The sequence below is a fragment of the Hemiscyllium ocellatum genome, chromosome X (genome assembly GCF_020745735.1).
Source record: "Hemiscyllium ocellatum isolate sHemOce1 chromosome X, sHemOce1.pat.X.cur, whole genome shotgun sequence".
NCBI lineage: Eukaryota > Metazoa > Chordata > Chondrichthyes > Orectolobiformes > Hemiscylliidae > Hemiscyllium > Hemiscyllium ocellatum.
This window is the reverse complement of record NC_083453.1, coordinates 4,388,847-4,406,496: the sequence shown is the minus strand read 5'-3', so window position 1 is coordinate 4,406,496 and position 17,650 is coordinate 4,388,847. Positions and strand designations below refer to the sequence as shown.

Below are 17,650 nucleotides of genomic sequence, written 5' to 3'. Positions count from 1 at the left end.
CATAGAATCCCTATAGTGTGCAAACAGGCCATTTGGCCCAACAAGTCCACACTGACCCTCCAAAGAGTAACCCACCCAGATCCATTCCCTTACCACTCTACACTTACCCCTGACTAATGTAACTAATGCACACATCCCTGAACACTACGGGCAATTTAGCATGACCAGTTCACTGATCCTGCACATCTTTGGATTGTGGGAGGAAACCCGCGCAGACACAGGGAGAACATACAAACTTCACACAGACAGTCATCCGAGGCTGAAATCGAACCCAGGTTCCTGCGCTGTGAGGCAGCAGTGCTTGCCACCGTGCCATCCTGTATGTTCCTGTTAGGGTGAAAGGCAAGGCTAGTAGGTGTAGGGGATACTGGACGACTAGAGAAATTGAGGCTCTGGTCAAGAAAAAGAAGGAAGCATATGTCAAGTATAGACAGCAGGGATCCCGAGAAAATTATAAAGGCAGTAGGAGTATACTTAAGAGAAAATCAGGAGGGCAAAAGTAGGCTGAAGGAAGAAAAACAAAGAGACTCTATAAGTACATTAAGGGCAAAAGAGTAACTCAGAGAGAGAATAGGGCCTCTTAAAGATCAGTTGAAAATGTGTTGCTGGTTAAAGCACAGCAGGTCAGGCAGCATCCAAGGAATAGGAAATTCGATGTTTCGGGCATAAGCCCTTCATCAGGAATGAGGAGAGGGTGCCAGGCAGGCTAAGATAAAAGGTAGGGAGGAGGGACTTGGGGGAGGGGCGATGGAGATGTGATAGGTGGAAGGAGGTCAAGGTGAGGGTGATAGGCCGAGTGGGGTGGGGGCGGAGAGGTTAGGAAAAAGATTGCAGGTTAGGAGGGCGGTGCTGAGTTGAGGGAACCGACTGAGACAAGGTGGGGGGAGGGGAAATGAGGAAACTGGAGAAATCTGAGTTCATCCCTTGTGGTTGGAGGGTTCCCAGGCGGAAGATGAGGCGCTCTTCCTCCAACCGTCGTGTTGTTATGTTTTGCTGGTGCAGGAGTCCAAGGACCTGCATGTCCTCGGTGGAGTGGGAGGGAGAGTTAAAGTGTTGAGTCACGGGGTGGTTGGGTTGGTTGGTCCGGGCGTCCCTGAGGTGTTCTCTGAAGCGTTCCGCAAGTAAGCGGCCCGTCTCCCCAATGTAGAGGAGGCCACATCGGGTGCAGCGGATGCAATAGATGATGTGTGTGGAGGTACAGGTGAACTTGTGGCGGATATGGAAGGATCCCTTGGGGCCTTGGAGGGAAGTGAGGGAGGAGGTGTGGGCGCAAGTTTTACATTTCCTGCGGTTGCAGGGGAAGGTGCCGGGAGTGGAGGTTGGGTTCGTGGGGGTGTGGACCTGACGAGGGAGTCACGAAGTGAGTGGTCTTTGCGGAACGCTGATAGGGGAGGGGAGGGAAATATATCCCTGGTGGTGGGGTCCGTTTGGAGGTGGCGGAAATGACGGCGGATGATACGTTGTATACGGAGGTTGGTGGGGTGGTAGGTGAGAACCAGTGGGGTTCTGTCTTGGTGCCGGTTGGAGGAGCGGGGCTCAAGGGCGGAGGAGCGGGAAGTGGAGGAGATGCGGTGGAGGGCATCGTTGATCACGTTTGGGGGGAATCTGCGGTCCTTGAAGAAGGAGGCCATCTGGGCTGTGCGGTGTTGGAACTGGTCCTCCTGGGAGCAGATGCGGCGGAGACGAAGGAATTGGGAATATGGGATGGAGTTTTTACAGGGGGCAGGGTGGGAGGAGGTGTAGTCCAGATAGCTGTGGGAGTCAGTCGGTTTGTAGTAGATGTCTGTGTTGAGTCGGTCGCCTGAGATAGAAATGGAAAGGGCCACATGGGCCCCAGCTATGCCTGTCTCTTCGTAGGATATGTGGAGGGCACCCGCATGGGCCCCAGCTATGCCTGTCTCTTCGTAGGATATGTGGAGGGCACCCGCATGGGCCCCAGCTATGCCTGTCTCTTCGTAGGATATGTGGAGGGCACCCGCATGGGCCCCAGCTATGCCTGTCTCTTCGTAGGATATGTGGACGCCCACACCTCCTCCCTCACTTCCCTCCAAGGCCCCAAGGGATCCTTCCATATCCGCCACAAGTTCACCTGTACCTCCACACACATCATCTATTGCATCCGCTGCACCCGATGTGGCCTCCTCTACATTGGGGAGACGGGCCGCTTACTTGCGGAACGCTTCAGAGAACACCTCAGGGACGCCCGGACCAACCAACCCAACCACCCCGTGGCTCAACACTTTAACTCTCCCTCCCACTCCACCGAGGACATGCAGGTCCTTGGACTCCTCCACCGGCAAAACATAACAACACGACGGTTGGAGGAAGAGCGCCTCATCTTCTGCCTGGGAACCCTCCAACCACAAGGGATGAACTCAGATTTCTCCAGTTTCCTCATTTCCCCTCCCCCCTACCTTGTCTCAGTCGGTTCCCTCAACTCAGCACCGCCCTCCTAACCTGCAATCTTCTTCCTAACCTCTCCGCCCCCACCCCTCTCCGGCCTATCACCCTCACCTTGAACTCCTTCCACCTATCACATCTCCATCGCCTCTCCCCCAAGTCCCTCCTCCCTACCTTTTATCTTAGCCTGCCTCGCACCCTCTCCTCATTCCTGATGAAGGGCTTATGCCCGAAACGTCGAATTTCCTATTCCTTGGATGCTGCCTGACCTGCTGTGCTTTAACCAGCAACACATTTTCAACTGTGATCTCCAGCATCTGCAGACCTCATTTTTTACCCTCTTAAAGATCAGCAAGGCAGCCTATATGTGGAACCGCAGGAGATCGGTGGGATACTAAATGAATATTTTGCATCACTGTTTACTCAGGAATGAGAGCATGATGAAGGGCTTATGCCTGAAACATCGGTTTTCCTGCTCCTCGGATGCTGCCTGACCTGCTGTGCTTTTCCAGTGCCACACTCTTGACTCTGATCTCCAGCATCTGCAGTCCTCACTTTCTTCTATGTGAACATAGGAGGTATGGTTAGTAAGTTTGTACATGTCACCAAAATTGGAGGTGTAGTGGACAGCAAAGAAAGTTATCTCAAGAGTACAATGGGATCTTTATCAGATGGGCAAATGGGCCAAGAAGTGGCAGATGGAGTTTTTGGAAAGGCAAATCTTAGTAGGACTTATACACTTAATGGTAAGGCCCTGGGGAGTGTTGCTGAACAAAGAGACCTTGGAGTGCAGGTTCATAGCACCTTGAAAGTGGAGTCGCAGGTAGATAGGAGAGTGAAGGCAGCATTTCCTTTATTGGTCAGTGCATTGAGTAAAGGAGTTGGGTGGTCATGTTGCGGCTCTGCAGGATATTGATTCAGCCACTTTTGGAATACTGTGTTCAATTCTGGTCTCCCTGCTATAGGAAGGATGTTGTGAAACTTGAAAGGGTTCAAACAAGATTTACAAGCATGTTGCCAGGGTTGGAGGTTTTAAGTGATAGGGAGAGTTTGAATAGGCTGGGGTTGTTTTCCCTGGAGCATTGGAGGCTGAGGGATGAAGGGTAAATAGACAAGGTCATTTCTCTGGGGTGGGGGAATCCAGAACTAGAGGTTCAGGGTGAGAGAGGGAAGATTTAAAAGGGACCCAAAGGGCAACTTTTTCACACAGAGGGTGGTGTGTGTATGGAATGAGCTGCCAGAGGAAGTGGTGGAGGCTGATACAATTACAACTTTTCAAAGATATCTGGATGGGTACATGAATAGGAAAGGTTTTGAGGGATATGGACCAAATGCTGGCAACCAGGACTAGTTTAATTCAGGATATCTGGTCAGCATGGATGAGTTGGACTGAAGGGTCTGTTTCTGTGCTGTACATCTCTATGACTGTGACTCTCAGCCTTAACTATACACAAGGACTTTGCCCCCACAACTTTGTGTGGCAAAGAGTTCCAAATACACTCAGCCCTCTCAGAGAAGGAATTCCTCCTCATCTCAGTCTTAAAATGACACCCCTTTATTCTGAGACTATACCCTCTGGTCCGAAACTCTCCCATGAGGGAAAACCTCCTCTCAGCATTTTCCCTGGCCCCTTGAGAATCTGATGAGATTTGATCAATAGCTCATTGGAAGGAATGGTGGCTCAGTGGTTAGCACTGCTGCCTCACAGCACTAGGGACCACAGTTTGATTCCAGCCTTGGGCAACTGTCTGTGTAGAGTTTGCATATTCCTCCTGTGTCTGCATGGGTTTGCTCTAGTTTCCTCCCACAGTCCAAAGAATCGCAGGTTAGGTGGATTGGCCGTGGGAAATGCACGGTTACAGGGATAGAGCAGCGGGTGGGTCTGGTTGGGATGCTCTTTGGAGGGTTGGGATGGACTGAATGGTCTGCTTCCACATTGTACCACAATTATTCAGGGTCTGAGTGATTCTATTTAAATTACAGTTGGCACACAAACAGGGTCTACCATGATCCTGATTTGGAGCCACTCAGTGCCTTCACACATTATGTCATTGACATCACTGCATCATCTTATAGGTTGGAGGACCTCTAGTAGGACTTGCTACAAACAGTCAGCAGCTAATAGCCTGGTTGTATTGGGCACCAGAAGGTACATTACCAGAAACTAGCACAAACTATTTGATTTTTGCCCAGCAGAGAGCAGGCTGCTCATTCAGCAAACATAACCTGTCTTGCTAAACTACAGTAACACCTCCTGATAAAAGCAGGATTATTTCTTCAGCAAAATGCAGTTATTGAAGGATAGTTACAAAATACAAATGAAGTGCGTAAACTCAATCCCAGTCACTTCATGTTGTGTGTGTGACAGTACTGTGTCTTTAAGGGAGATGTGTTCTGTGCTGCCCTTCCTGCAAACAGGGGTTGCCACAGTGTTACCGGAATATCTGTTTCAGAAGCAATGGGGAAACAACTTTGAGCTCCCCGAGTGCTTGTTTTAAATTAGAACAAAGTAGGTGGAGTCAAGTTCCCACAGAGCCAGGGTTTCAGTTTTGCTTTCATTCGGGAGTTTGCAGTTGAAGCAGATAGATATAGCGCTCTGTCTCTCTCTCTCTCTCCCTGCTGCAGCTAATAGCTCGTATTCTCTCTCTAGCTGGATTCATTCTGTTGGTTCCTTCTCCTGGACTGGAGGAGATAGCATGTGAGGAAAATCTGTTTTGCTGAATTTGCCTTTTCCAAAGGTGTGTTTATGCATTTTGGAACAGTTGATGATTTGTAGCTAAATAACACATTATTTTGTTAAGTATTTTGATAGAATTAACATTACGCCAATTCTTCCTTTTTTGTTTGTATTTTAACTGTGGTGTAAGAATAAAGTATATTTTGCTTAAAGCCTCACGGTGGACTAAGTAAACCACATCTAGAACACAGCTTATACTTGCCTTTAAACACAATAAAAAGTTCAAGTCTAGGCTATCTCCTTGATATATTTTGAAGGAGTTTGGTCTGGTCCATAACGTGCATAACTGATGGGGAAATTACCCATTCAAGTCTGTTCTGGTTAGGATTTATGAAACCATCAGATTAACACCAGTGCTTATTCTCAGACTGACTGGTACAATGACTCTCTGGGATACAGGTGAACCTAGCCATGAGTGATGAACTGCTGGCCGCAAACATTTCTATCCGAATTCGTCAGTGACATCCCTGGGATGGAGGTCCAGTGGGCAATGAATAGCAGGGACTGGCAAACGGGGTAGAACCCAACAACAGCAGGATGTCAACTAGAAGTGAGGACAGTGAGTGATGCGTTGGCATTTCACCCATCTTGTGAATGTCTGACATTGAAGAAGAGGCCAGGCAGGTAAGTTGATGCCATCCACTGGATTTCTCACCCATCCTGCTTCCACTGCCTTGGTTGTATTAGGCACTGCAAGATACTGCCATCCAGAAAGTGCTATGTAATGGTGAAGACGGCACAAGGGTGTTTTTAGATTGCGATACAATTCAGCTTGTGGACCAGATTACAAATGTACAGGGCCATTGTGAGAAGCTAGGCAGTATGAATCGAATTTCCAGTAGCTATGGGTCCTGAGCACAACATTAACCACAATGTGGCACCAATTTAGCAGCCTAGTTACACCGGCTACAGGATGACTGGTGTGAGGAATGGAAAACGGCATGCTATGGCAGAAGGGTATTTTCCAAAACTGGGGCAAACCACCTTGTGCCATCCACACTTTGTTGCCCAGCCTCATGGGCAAACCAGCAGCACTAATTCTGGCACAAGGAGTACCCAACATATGCATAATGGCTGACACCAGGCCAAAAGGTGGGTTAGGGACTCGTCTCTCAAGTGTGTTCAAAGTCCTTGCTCTGCCCCTGTCAGGTCAGGGACTCTGTTACCATAAAGACTTCAATGTCTGGTTTTTCTGTAGTTTTGATTGTGGAATAAAATGGGAAAAGGATTGATTTTGAAAAAAAACTCAGAAAGGAATTGTTGCGCTTTTAAAAACTAGTGACTGGGACTCATTGTCAGTTGCGTTTACATGTCTGCTTTTCAGGCAGTGGAGGAGGAGAGATAAGCCTGAAGATAACTCTTCTATTGGATCCTGAGCAGTTGATGTAAGTGAACAATACAGAGGCAGAAGGTCTCCAGACTGGAAGCAGCAGGGTCTATCTCTGTATCTCTGCAGCAGAGCAACTCGAGTCTAGAGACAGTCAGTTCTCTTTTTTCAGCACTTTGTTAGAGGTTGTTGCCACTAAGTAGTGACTATGAAACTGAACAAGTAATGTGTAGTCCCTGGATTCTCAGTAAAGAACTGAGAATGTGGAGAAAGAGGATCAATAAACAGAAGGTCTTGGGAAGATAAAGGAATAGCTCATTGAAGCCTGTGAACTGGTGTTATTGAACTGTGTTTCCCCACTGGTAACACCAATCTTGTGCATTGCCTGTCTATGTAGGGATTTTAAAAAGGTTTTAGAGTTTCAAGGAGCAGAATATATGTCGGTGGTTCATTGTTTTGTTTACCTGTAGCGAGAGCTTAATTTTGGAATAAGTGATAGTCTTGTTAACAGCAGGAACCTGGTCAGTGTTTTCTGTTAACCTAAATGTGCAGTTGAGCATGTAGGTGGTACACACTGCTGTGACTGAACTTTGGTGGTTGAGGGAGTGGAGGTTGGAGGTGAGTTTCACTCATTTTCATTTCAGGCTTATACTGGCAGCCATAGGACAGCATCCATCATTAGAAAGGCACAAATGTGATGGTCTGATTGGACCTAATTTCAGTACAGCACCATCCTGACTCCTCACATACTGAAGCAGTCACTGTCCAAAAGCAGCAAGACCTTAACAATGGCCATGTTTGGGCTCAAAGGTGACAAGCACCATTCACGCCACACACGTGCCAGGCAACGGCTATCTCCAACAAGACAGAATCTAACTGTCACTCCCCCATCCCGCCATTCAATGGCATTACCATCACTGAATCCCCCACTATTAACATCCTGGGGGTTATCATTGATCAGAAACTTAACTAAACTTGCCACATAAACACAGTGACTACAAGAGCAATTCAGAGGTTAGGAATACTGTGGTAAATAACTCCCCTCCTGACTCCCCAAAGCCTGCCCCACCATCTACAAGACACAAGTCAGGAGTGTGATGGAATACTCCCCACTTGCCTGGATGGGAGCAGCTCCAACAACACTCAAGAAGCTCAACACCATCCAGGACAAAGCAGTCCACTTGATTGGCACCACATCCACAAGCACCTACTCCCTCCACCACCCTCCTCTGTAGCAGCAGTGTGTACCATCTACAAGATGCACTGCAGAAATTCATCAAAGATCCTCAGACATCACCTTCCAAACCCATGATCACTTCCATCTAGAAGGACAAGGGCAGCAGATACATGGGAACACCACCCCCTGCAAGTTCCCCTCTGAGCCCCACACCATCCTGACTTGGAAATATATCACCGTCCCTTCAGTGTCACTGGGTCAGAATCCTGGAATTCCCTCCCTCAGGGCATTGTGGGTCAACACACAGCGCATGGACTGCAGCGGTTCAAGATGGCAGCTCACCCCCACCTTCTCAAGGGGGCAACTAGGGACGGGGTAATAAATGCTGGCCCAGCCAGCAATGCCCACATCCCATGATAGAACATTAAAAAAAAATCATATTTATTATAAACGCTCTCTATACCATGCAGCAAAATGAATGACTACTTAAATAGCGAGGTTTCAAACATGTTGCAAACTGAATCTAAATGGAACAAATTCAATCGAAAGCATTTTCACTTTCCAAAAGTACTGACTGCAAGATTATTGTTGGGTAGCCTCAGATGTCCACATTAAAACATTTCAACTCATCAAGCTCATTAACACTGAATAAGGCACACCAATCAGGGAGCTCCTTTCCAAATAAACTTCAGTATCTCCTTTGAAAATGGTTGCCTTGAGACTCATTACAGCTCAGCCTGCCTTCTCCTCTGCATCATTTCGTAAAATCTGATCTTCTGAGACACCAAGTCCTGATCAAGACAAAAAAAAGCCATAGACTTTGAGATTGCAATCTCATTCTTTACTTGATGGCATAGAGTGCATAGAAGGGAGTGGACATTAAATACAAATATAAAAAACAGGAGCCATTTGGCCCTTCAAGTCTGCTCTGCCATTCAACAGGATCAGGGCTGATCCTCTATCTTGATACCATATTCCTGCTTTTTCACCATACCTCTTGATGTCTTTAAAATCTAAAATATCTTGAATTTTTACATCTTTATTTTTCTAATTTAATCCAATAATCTATAATTCAAGTATTTATTTATTTACGTTTCTAATTTGTTTTTGTTTCCTAAGAATTTGATCTTACGCATCTGTACCGAGGTTACTTTGTACCCAAGATGGCGCTGTAATGCGGTGACTGTAAACTTTGCAGTGTACTCATTTCAGTATGTGACAATAACACTAATTCAATTCAACATATTCAGTGACCCAGCCTCTACAGCCTTCTGTGGAAGAGTAGTCCACAGGTTAACCATCCTTTGAGTGAAGCAGTGTTTCCTCAACTCATTCCTAAATGGTCTACTCTGTATCCTGGGACTGTGCCCTCTGTGACTCCTGAATGAAGGGAAAATCTCCCTGTTAGAATTTAATACATTTCAATCAGATCCCCTCTCATCCCTCTAAATTCTAATGAACACATGTGCAGTCAAACCAATGTCTTGTCATGCTACAGTCCTCCCATACCCAGATCAGCAGAGTGAACCTCAGCTGTATTCCTGCTGTATCCTCACTTAAGGAGACCAAAACTGCACACAATGCTCCAGGTGTGGTCTCACCGAGGTCCTGTATAACTGCAGTAAGACATCCTCATGTTTGAACTCAAAAGTAAAGGCCAACACACCATTTGCCTTGATAATCTTCGAAATAAATGGGCTTTTGATGCTGCCAGTTTGGAGAAAGTGATCTTAGGGGAAATTCAAAAGTGTGCTTGAAGCTGAAAAGACTCACCACTAAACATCTGTCAGTGCTATTAAATTATAAGCAATGATGCCAGTAGAAGGGGTAATTGACAAGCAGAGATGACTATTTACTGTGCACTCAACAAAAGGATATTAAAAATAAACAAAGAACTGGTGCTTTTCCACAGTCCTCATTTCAGAAAGGATTTAGTGATGTAATAAGAATTCTAAATCCTAGCTTTTGCATGTTTTGAATAGTGTGGAATGGGGGTATGTGGGAAGATGTTTCTTCTGAATGAGTCTGGTCGGTTTCCGTGTCATTTCAGATGGGGCAGGCTGAGAGGGAATCAGAGATTCATGTGCTTCTAAGCGGGAGGTGGGGGTCTGAAACTTATTTTATGGGAGCACACGTTGCTCTTTTCCCAGACGGATTTTCCTATTACAAGTTTTCCATGCCATCTGGATTCTCAGATCCATTTGGAAAAATCGGCCCAGTTTCTCCAAGGCACTCCCCTTTGGGGAGTAAGTGGACTTCCAAAGTTTGTTGGAGGTTTTCAAAGATGTAAAAGACATTTTGTTTTAAGTCTTTACAAGCATGCAACAATTTTTACAGGAGAGCATCCAAAAGCAGTTAGAAGTGTTTTATAGTTCTCAAAGCTTATAAATACGTTTGAAAGTATTTAAATATTTCAAAAGGCTGCGTTTGCTGACACCCAAGAGGGTTGAAGCAGCAAAACTTCTGGAATAAATTGAAAATAAGGAATGAAAAAACGTTAACAAATCCTTAAAAATGAAAAAAAGAATGATTGCTGAAGTGCATACATGAAGAAAAAAAAGTTGTTAAACAAAGAAGGTTTTTAAAAATTGTGGAAATTGGCCATCTATTGTGCATGGGGCAATCTAGAACAAGAGATGATAGTTTTACAATAAGGGGTAGCAGATTTCAAACAGAAACTACTTCTCTCAAAGGGCTGTGAATCTGCGGAATTCACTGCCTCAGAGTGCGGTGGATGCTGAGATATTGAGTAAATTTAAGGAGGAGAGACAGGTCTTTAATTAGTAATGGGTTGAAGGGTTATGGAGAGCAGGCAGGAAAGTGGAGTTGAGGCCAAGATGATTGTGTTAAATAGCAGAGCAGTCTCAAGGGGTTGAATGGCCTACTCCTTCTCCTAGTCCTTATGTTTTTGTGTGGAGACGCATGTGCAATTAAGAAAGGAGACATCAGACTTTATCAGTGGATCACTGGTGTCTGCAAACATTCTGATTTCAAAAATGCAATAATGATAATGGTCTAATTATCATTCATCAGGGATTAATTAGGGTTAGAGTACTTAAAACAGTGAAACAGAATAAGTTATGTAGCAGACATTACAGCAAACCAACTGAGTTCTATGGGAGCAGCTTCCAAGTCCAAAGCAGATAAACTGCCAGGCAGGGTCACAACACGAGACACATGGCACCTTAAAGGTGAAACTCTCTCAAATCAAGGTACATATACAACAGGCTTCACTGATCCTTTCAACATTGGTTCATGGTACAGCATTCTATAAACCAGGTATGCTCATTATCAGCAATGCCATTGTAATTGACTGGAAAACCTGGGCCAGTATAACCTTTTATAATACTTGAGGGCCAGCCATTCTATCACTGTGACATGGGGGTCAATTACCTTGATGGCTCGCTTGTAATGCTGTGTGATGCCAACATCGTTGGTTCAATTCCCACACAGGCTAAGGTCACCACTAAGAATTCTCCTTTTCAACCTTTCCCCTTGTCTGAGGCATGGTGATCCTCAGGTTAAAACACCACCAGTCTTCATTGTCTAAGGAGAGAGCAACCCTTCAGTCTGTTAACAGTATGGAAACTCTACCTTTACCTTATCAGATATGGTTACAGGAGATGGTGACAATGCACTAATGTGACTGGACTAATAATCCAAATGTTCTGGGGACACAGGCTCAAACCTCTGGTGGAATTTAAATTCAATTCATACATCTGGAATGGAAAACTAAACTTTATGGTGACTGTTGCAAATGTGTTGCTGGTCAAAGCACAGCAGGCCAGGCAGCATCTCAGGAATAGAGAATTCGACGTTTCGAGCATAAGCCCTTCATCAGGAATGAGAGAGAGAGCCAAGCAGGCTAAGATAAAAGGTAGGGAGGAGGGACTAGGGGGAGGGGCGATGGAGGTGGGATAGGTGGAAGGAGGTCAAGGTAAGGGTGATACCTGGGGGGTGCAGTGAGAGAGGGACTCACTGAAATCCTTGTAGAGGGAGGAAGAGAGCTTCTTCAAGGAAGGCATGGTGACTGTGACAACTATAACTGAGGGAAGGAAATCTGTCTACATGTGACCCCAGCCCCACAGCAATGACTGTTAACCACTCTCTGAAATGGCCAAAGCAGCCATTCTATGCAAGGGCAATTAGGGATTGGCAGCAAATACTGGCCTTACCAATGATGCCCACATTGTTTACAGGTCAATGGCTCTCTTATCATAATTTGTAATAACATTCAAGGTCAAAGACGCTTCTGTAACATGACATATTATAATATTCACAGTTCAGTAACCGTATTAGTGTAAGATGGTGTATTAAATTATATTCGAAGGTTGCTGAGTCAATTGCCATAATGAAGCCAGGCATTGATTTGCAAATAAAGTCCTGACTCAGCAAGTGGTAGAAGATTGTTGAGCGAATCCTTGATCAAATCCAAGTGACAGAGGCTGACAACGCATTTTTCTTGCTGTTACATTATTGCTGGGAAACACTCAGCATGAAAGCAGAATATGAGGCCAAGGAGAAAACACTTGCAAAAGTACAAGTTGCAACAAAGCAAGTAAATGGAAACAAGTAAAGCAAATGAATCGAACAGTTGGTGAATAGAAATGGTGGTTCAGCATGAGAATGATTAAAGCAGGAGGTACAAACTGTCCAAATCAAGTGAATTCTGATGAAAAGACAGTCTGCCAAAGGCTGAGTTTCCACAAATGAACAGCTTTATTAGATGTGCAACTAAAACAGACATATGGTTATAGACTGAATAAAAATGAATGAATGCCAGAGCAGATATTAAAATAAGAAATCAATAAAAGAGGACATAGCTGGGTATTGAAAGGAAAGTTACCAAAATGCATCATAGAAAATGTTTTCCATACGTATATTGGCCCCAGGGTGTAACCACTGACCAGAGACAGAATTGTACGAGCTAAGTAAACACTGTGGCTACAAGAGTAGGTCACAGGTTTGGAATCCTGCGAACTCCCCAAAGCCTGTCCCACCATCTACAAAGGAACAAGTCAGGAGTGTGATGGAATACTCCCAACTTGCCCCACTTGGAGTTGGGCAGCTCCAACTACACTCAAGAAGCTTACTGCCATCCAGGACAAAGCAGCCTTGTTTGATTGGCACTACATCCACTCTCTCCACCACCGACACTCAGTAGCAGCAGACAAGATGCTCTGCAGAAATTCACCAAAGATCCTTAACCAGCACCTTCCAAACCCACAGCCACTTCCATCTAGAAGGTCAAGGGCAACAGATACATGGGAACACCAGTCCCTGCAAGTTCCCCTTCAAGCCCCTCACATCCTGACTTGGAAATACATCGCCGTTCCTTCACTGTCGCTGGGTCAAAATCCTGGAATTTCCTCCCTAAGGACATTGTGGGTCAGCCTACAGCACATGGACTGCAGTGGTTCAAGAAGGCAGCTCACCCCCACCTTCTCAAGGGGCAATTGGGGACGGGCAATAAATACTGGCCCAACCAGTGACACCCATATCGCAGGAATAAATTAATAAAATTTTAGCCCAGCTTGCCTTAGGGATGAATTTGACTTGGAAGGAAAGGGAATAATGTATTAACAGTGGGAATGCACGTCAGGAAGGCCATAAAAATAGGAAACCCAATTTTCATATTAAAGCTGATGTCACAAGAGGACTTTTCTTTCTCTTCAACCTCTGGGCAGTTAACCTGGTGGAGTGTCGCACCTGTTTTTACTGAACAGATTTTAATCAAGTGGTTCTATTTTTAATACCTTTTTCTAATTAACCTGTTCAGAGATGTTATTGGAAAGTTAAGTATATTTTAGGCACTTGGGTTTACCAAAAACAGCAAAGATCAAGCAGATTCCCGTAGATTCTTACCAGGGCTAAGGGTTCTGACATGGGCAGAAATTTGAAATGTTCGGGCTTTTGTGCACCAGATCTGAGCAGGGTAAGTCATAGCAATGTAGAAAATAGGAGCAGAAGTAGACTAATCAGCCCTTTCAGTCTGCTCCACCATTCAACACAATCATGGCCGATCATCCAACTCAGTCCCCAGTTCCTGCTTTCTCCCCAATACCATTTAGCCTTACACATGATATCTGACTCTTTCTTGAAAGCATTCAATGTTCTGACCCTGGCTGCTTTCTGTGGTAGAGAATTCCACAGGTTCACCACTCTCTGAGTGAAGACAGTTCTCCTCATCTCAATGCAAAATGGCCTTCCCCGTATCCTTAAACTATGACCCCCTGCTTCTGGAGTCGTGGCCTGTTCAGAATTCTTCAAAGTTCTGACTGATTATCCTCAGGTAAATAGTTTGAGGTTACTTGCTTTGGTTAGTGAGATGGAACAACCTTCTTACCTGTTTATAAAAGAACACAAAGGTAGTTTAGATCCAGGCCTCCTCAAGGTTGGGTCACAGTCCCCAGCTGGATTGCAAGATGGAGCATGGGCTCCAAGGCAATAATTAACACAGAGCACTGACCAAGTGTTAACAGTTGTGATGGCCCTTAAAATCCTCATGTCTGTTTTCAGGAATGCAGGCTTGTGGTCTAATTGACCAACTAAAAGAGCCTTTCCAAAGGTCAGTGTTCATTCAAAACCCCTGAAAATTAAACATCACTCTTCCCTCCCCACTGTCCCCCACTCCTGATCCCCACAGCTCCCCAATTACAGCCTCTCAGCTGTAAGCCACCCTGACACATGTCTCTCACTCTGTTGGCTCGGCAACTTCCAAGCTTCAAAGTGGGGCCCATAACAAAAAGCTTATGAAGTGCTGGCTTGGATTAAGAAAGATGAGGATGGCCTGAAGGTGGGATTCTCTGCTCGAAACAAATTTCTTTGAAAAGGCAATTGGATAATTGAATTGAGAGGAAGAATATTAACCAGGATTGTCAGGTGGTGAGGTGGCTTGTGAGGAGAAAACCACCAGCATGATCCTGATGATTGTGGTTGCTTTGTTCAATGGGCAGTGAACCCGGTTAATTAAGCAAGATACTAACATTCCCCTGAGACTTTAATCCTCTAGTTCAAACCAGAGCACGTTTATGGCTTTGTCAGACCATTAGTGAATATGATTTCCATGCCTTGCAGTCTAAGCCACTTGGAATGTCGTAGGAAAAGAGGGGAAACCGGCCCTTACCGCCCTTATATGGAGACTACATTTCGAGACCAATAGTTGGCTGGTGGTTGACTGGGATTGAAGGAGTGCAAGGTTGCAACCACAAAAGCAAGGGTCAAGCAGTAAATAATGCAACTGGGACTCTTGGGACCGAATTGTAGTCACTAACACATGTGGTCAAACAGGTATCCTGCTGTAAAATGGCACATGAACCAGCTTCACAGTCTCCCCAGTCTATTCTGCCAGCCCCCCAGGTTTATGATGTGCTCTCACAGCCAAATATCTAAATGTTCATTTCATTTTCATTCGTGGAAGGCAGAGACATAGCATAATGTGTCTCCACTGCTCCACCACTGAGTAAAAGCCTGCCAACACTCGAGGCCGGGAGGAGTATTTATGTTTGGGGGCAGAACATTTGATTATTAATAGGGGTCTGGCATGGATTTGATGGAGCTGAATAGCCTCCTTCGGTACCATAATACATTGAATATCTTCATGGCCACCATTCTTTGGGAGGTAGCCTCTTAGATCCCGGGGATTTATCAATGTTCAGCCTCATTAATGTCTCCAGTATAACCTTCTCATTAACACTAATTTCCTTCAGCTCCTCATTTTCCCTAGCCACTCAGATCTCTATTTCTGGGAATTCTTTTATATCTTTCTCAATAAAACCTGGCACAAAGAAATCATTTAGCTTCTCTGCCACTTCTCTTTACCCCATTATAAATTCTCCTGAGAGCTTTTATTTTAACCAAACATTTCCTTTTTACATACCTATAGAAGCTTTTACAGACCTTTGTTTTGCTAGATTGCACCTATATTCTATCCTTTTGTTCACCAGTTTCATGGTCTGCCTATGCTACATTCTGAAATCCTCAGATTCACGACTATTTCTGGTAATTTTACTTTCCTTTTACTCTTACACAATCCTTAACTTCCTTTGACAGCTATGGTTAACTGACTGTCTTTGTCACTCAGAAGGTATTCATTGACCTGACTTCTTTCTTGTGGGAGTGTGGAATTTCCAAGGACTAAAGCTGCACCCCCCCCCCCCCCCCCCCCACAATGTTGACACATACTTTGGGAAAGTATTGGAATCACTGTGGTCAGCCTCAGTGGTAAATCAGCCAGACTTTCTATTACTGACCAATATCCTGCAGAAGTGATAAAGAGTCACTAGTCCGTCTGATCGATTCCAACCCTCCTTAATTTCCCATTCCCTACTGTGTTTCCAAACTGTCAGGTTCTATATGCATACTCATCCATACACCTATACTCTGTATAATTAAATCAAAGTTAGAAGTTCCATAACACCAGGTTATAGTCCAACAGGTTTATTTGAAATCACAAGCTTTCGGAGCACTACTTCTTCGTCAGACTAGGCACAAAACACAGCAAAATCTTTTGAGCTCCACCCTCAGGCGCTGTCTCTCTGTTCTCTGCAGTCAAAACTAATTTTCCTTCAGAAGTTGCTGTATAATGTGACTTTAAATTGATAAGTTAGAGATATTTTACAAGCAAACCAGTCATCCTGTGCCTCTGCAAATTGGTGGGGGCATCCAGAGATGGGAAGCCAGAAACGTTCAGATCTGCAAGAACCAGCTCAACAGAATTTGTGGCCAAGGACTACTGAAGTGTGTGTGTGTGTGTTTGTGAATGAGTGCGTGTGTATCTGTGACAGGGGAATGAGTGAGTATGTGTGGGGGAGTGTATGTGTGAGTGGGAGAGTGTGTGTGAGAGAGAGTGAAAGCTTGTGTTTGGGGGGAGGAGTGTGAGTGAGTGAGTGAGGGAGAGCGGGAGACTGTGTGTGTGTGTGTGTGTGTGTGTGTGTGTGTGTGTGCGCAAGAGAGAATGAGAGTGTGTGTGTGTGTGTGTAGGAGTTTGAAGGGATTAGAATTTTAATTAGTAGTATTATATTCTGACAGTATGTAACTGTTTATCTGTGGTTGGAGTTTAACTACCTGTAATAAATGATGAGTACAGAAGAGCAGTTTGTGCGTTCTGTCAACCTGGATCCTAAAGTAAGGTAAACTAAGGAATTCTATGCACTTATTTACAATCATTAATTTGAAATAATGCTGGGAGTAGCAGTGCCTGAGCTCCAGCATGCTACGTCAGTGAGTCGTATTATTGTTCATGATCCATCCAGTCCCATTGACAGCAGCAGACCTGAATATGAGGTTGGGGTATAACAGGCAGCAGATAGGTTCGCACTCGTTTTGCATCCACACCAAAACCAATCTCTCCCCAAGGCCACACAGACTTTAAAATCGTTCACAACCTGGCTGAGCCAGATAGTGAAATATATCAGGAATCTCAATGGCAAAGCTCGAGCAGAAGATGAAAAAGGAGACTTGTTTTTAATCCTATCTCATTCGTCTCAGAAATACCTTCGCAGTGGTGTATATATACTGAGGTACTCGAAGGTGCAGAGATTGTTTACAAATAACTAAACAAGAAGGCAATGGTGGAATGGTACAAGTAATCTGAAATGCCCAGGCTAATGTTCCGAGATATGGGTGTGAGCCCCATCATGGCAATCTGAACTCAGAAAAAAATCTTGGAATTAAAACTGGTATAATAACAGTCAATTGTCACCTAAGGTTGACTAATGTTTGTGAATTTAGAAGGTTAAGGGGTAATCTGATTGAAATCTTCAAGATAGTAACTAGAAAAGACATGGCAGAAAAAGGTAAACTATTTCCTCTGGTTGAGGATTCCAGAATGGGGGCTATAGTCTGAGAATGAGACCCAGACCATTCAGGAGAGATGTTCGGAAGCACTTTGACAAACAAAGGGTGGCAGAGATTTCAAACTCTCTTCCACAAATGGCAGTGGATGTTGGATCAGCTGTTCATTTTAAATCTAAGATCAATAAATGTTATTGGTATTAAGGGACACGGG

General features: G+C 44.8%; 1 protein-coding gene across 2 annotated transcripts in view; it reads right to left on the bottom strand.

The window, feature by feature from the left end:
• The window catches only part of LOC132805792 (rho guanine nucleotide exchange factor 25-like), a 384,213-nt gene that overhangs the window by 114,840 nt on the left and 251,723 nt on the right, over nt 1–17,650 (bottom strand). The window lies entirely within an intron of this gene.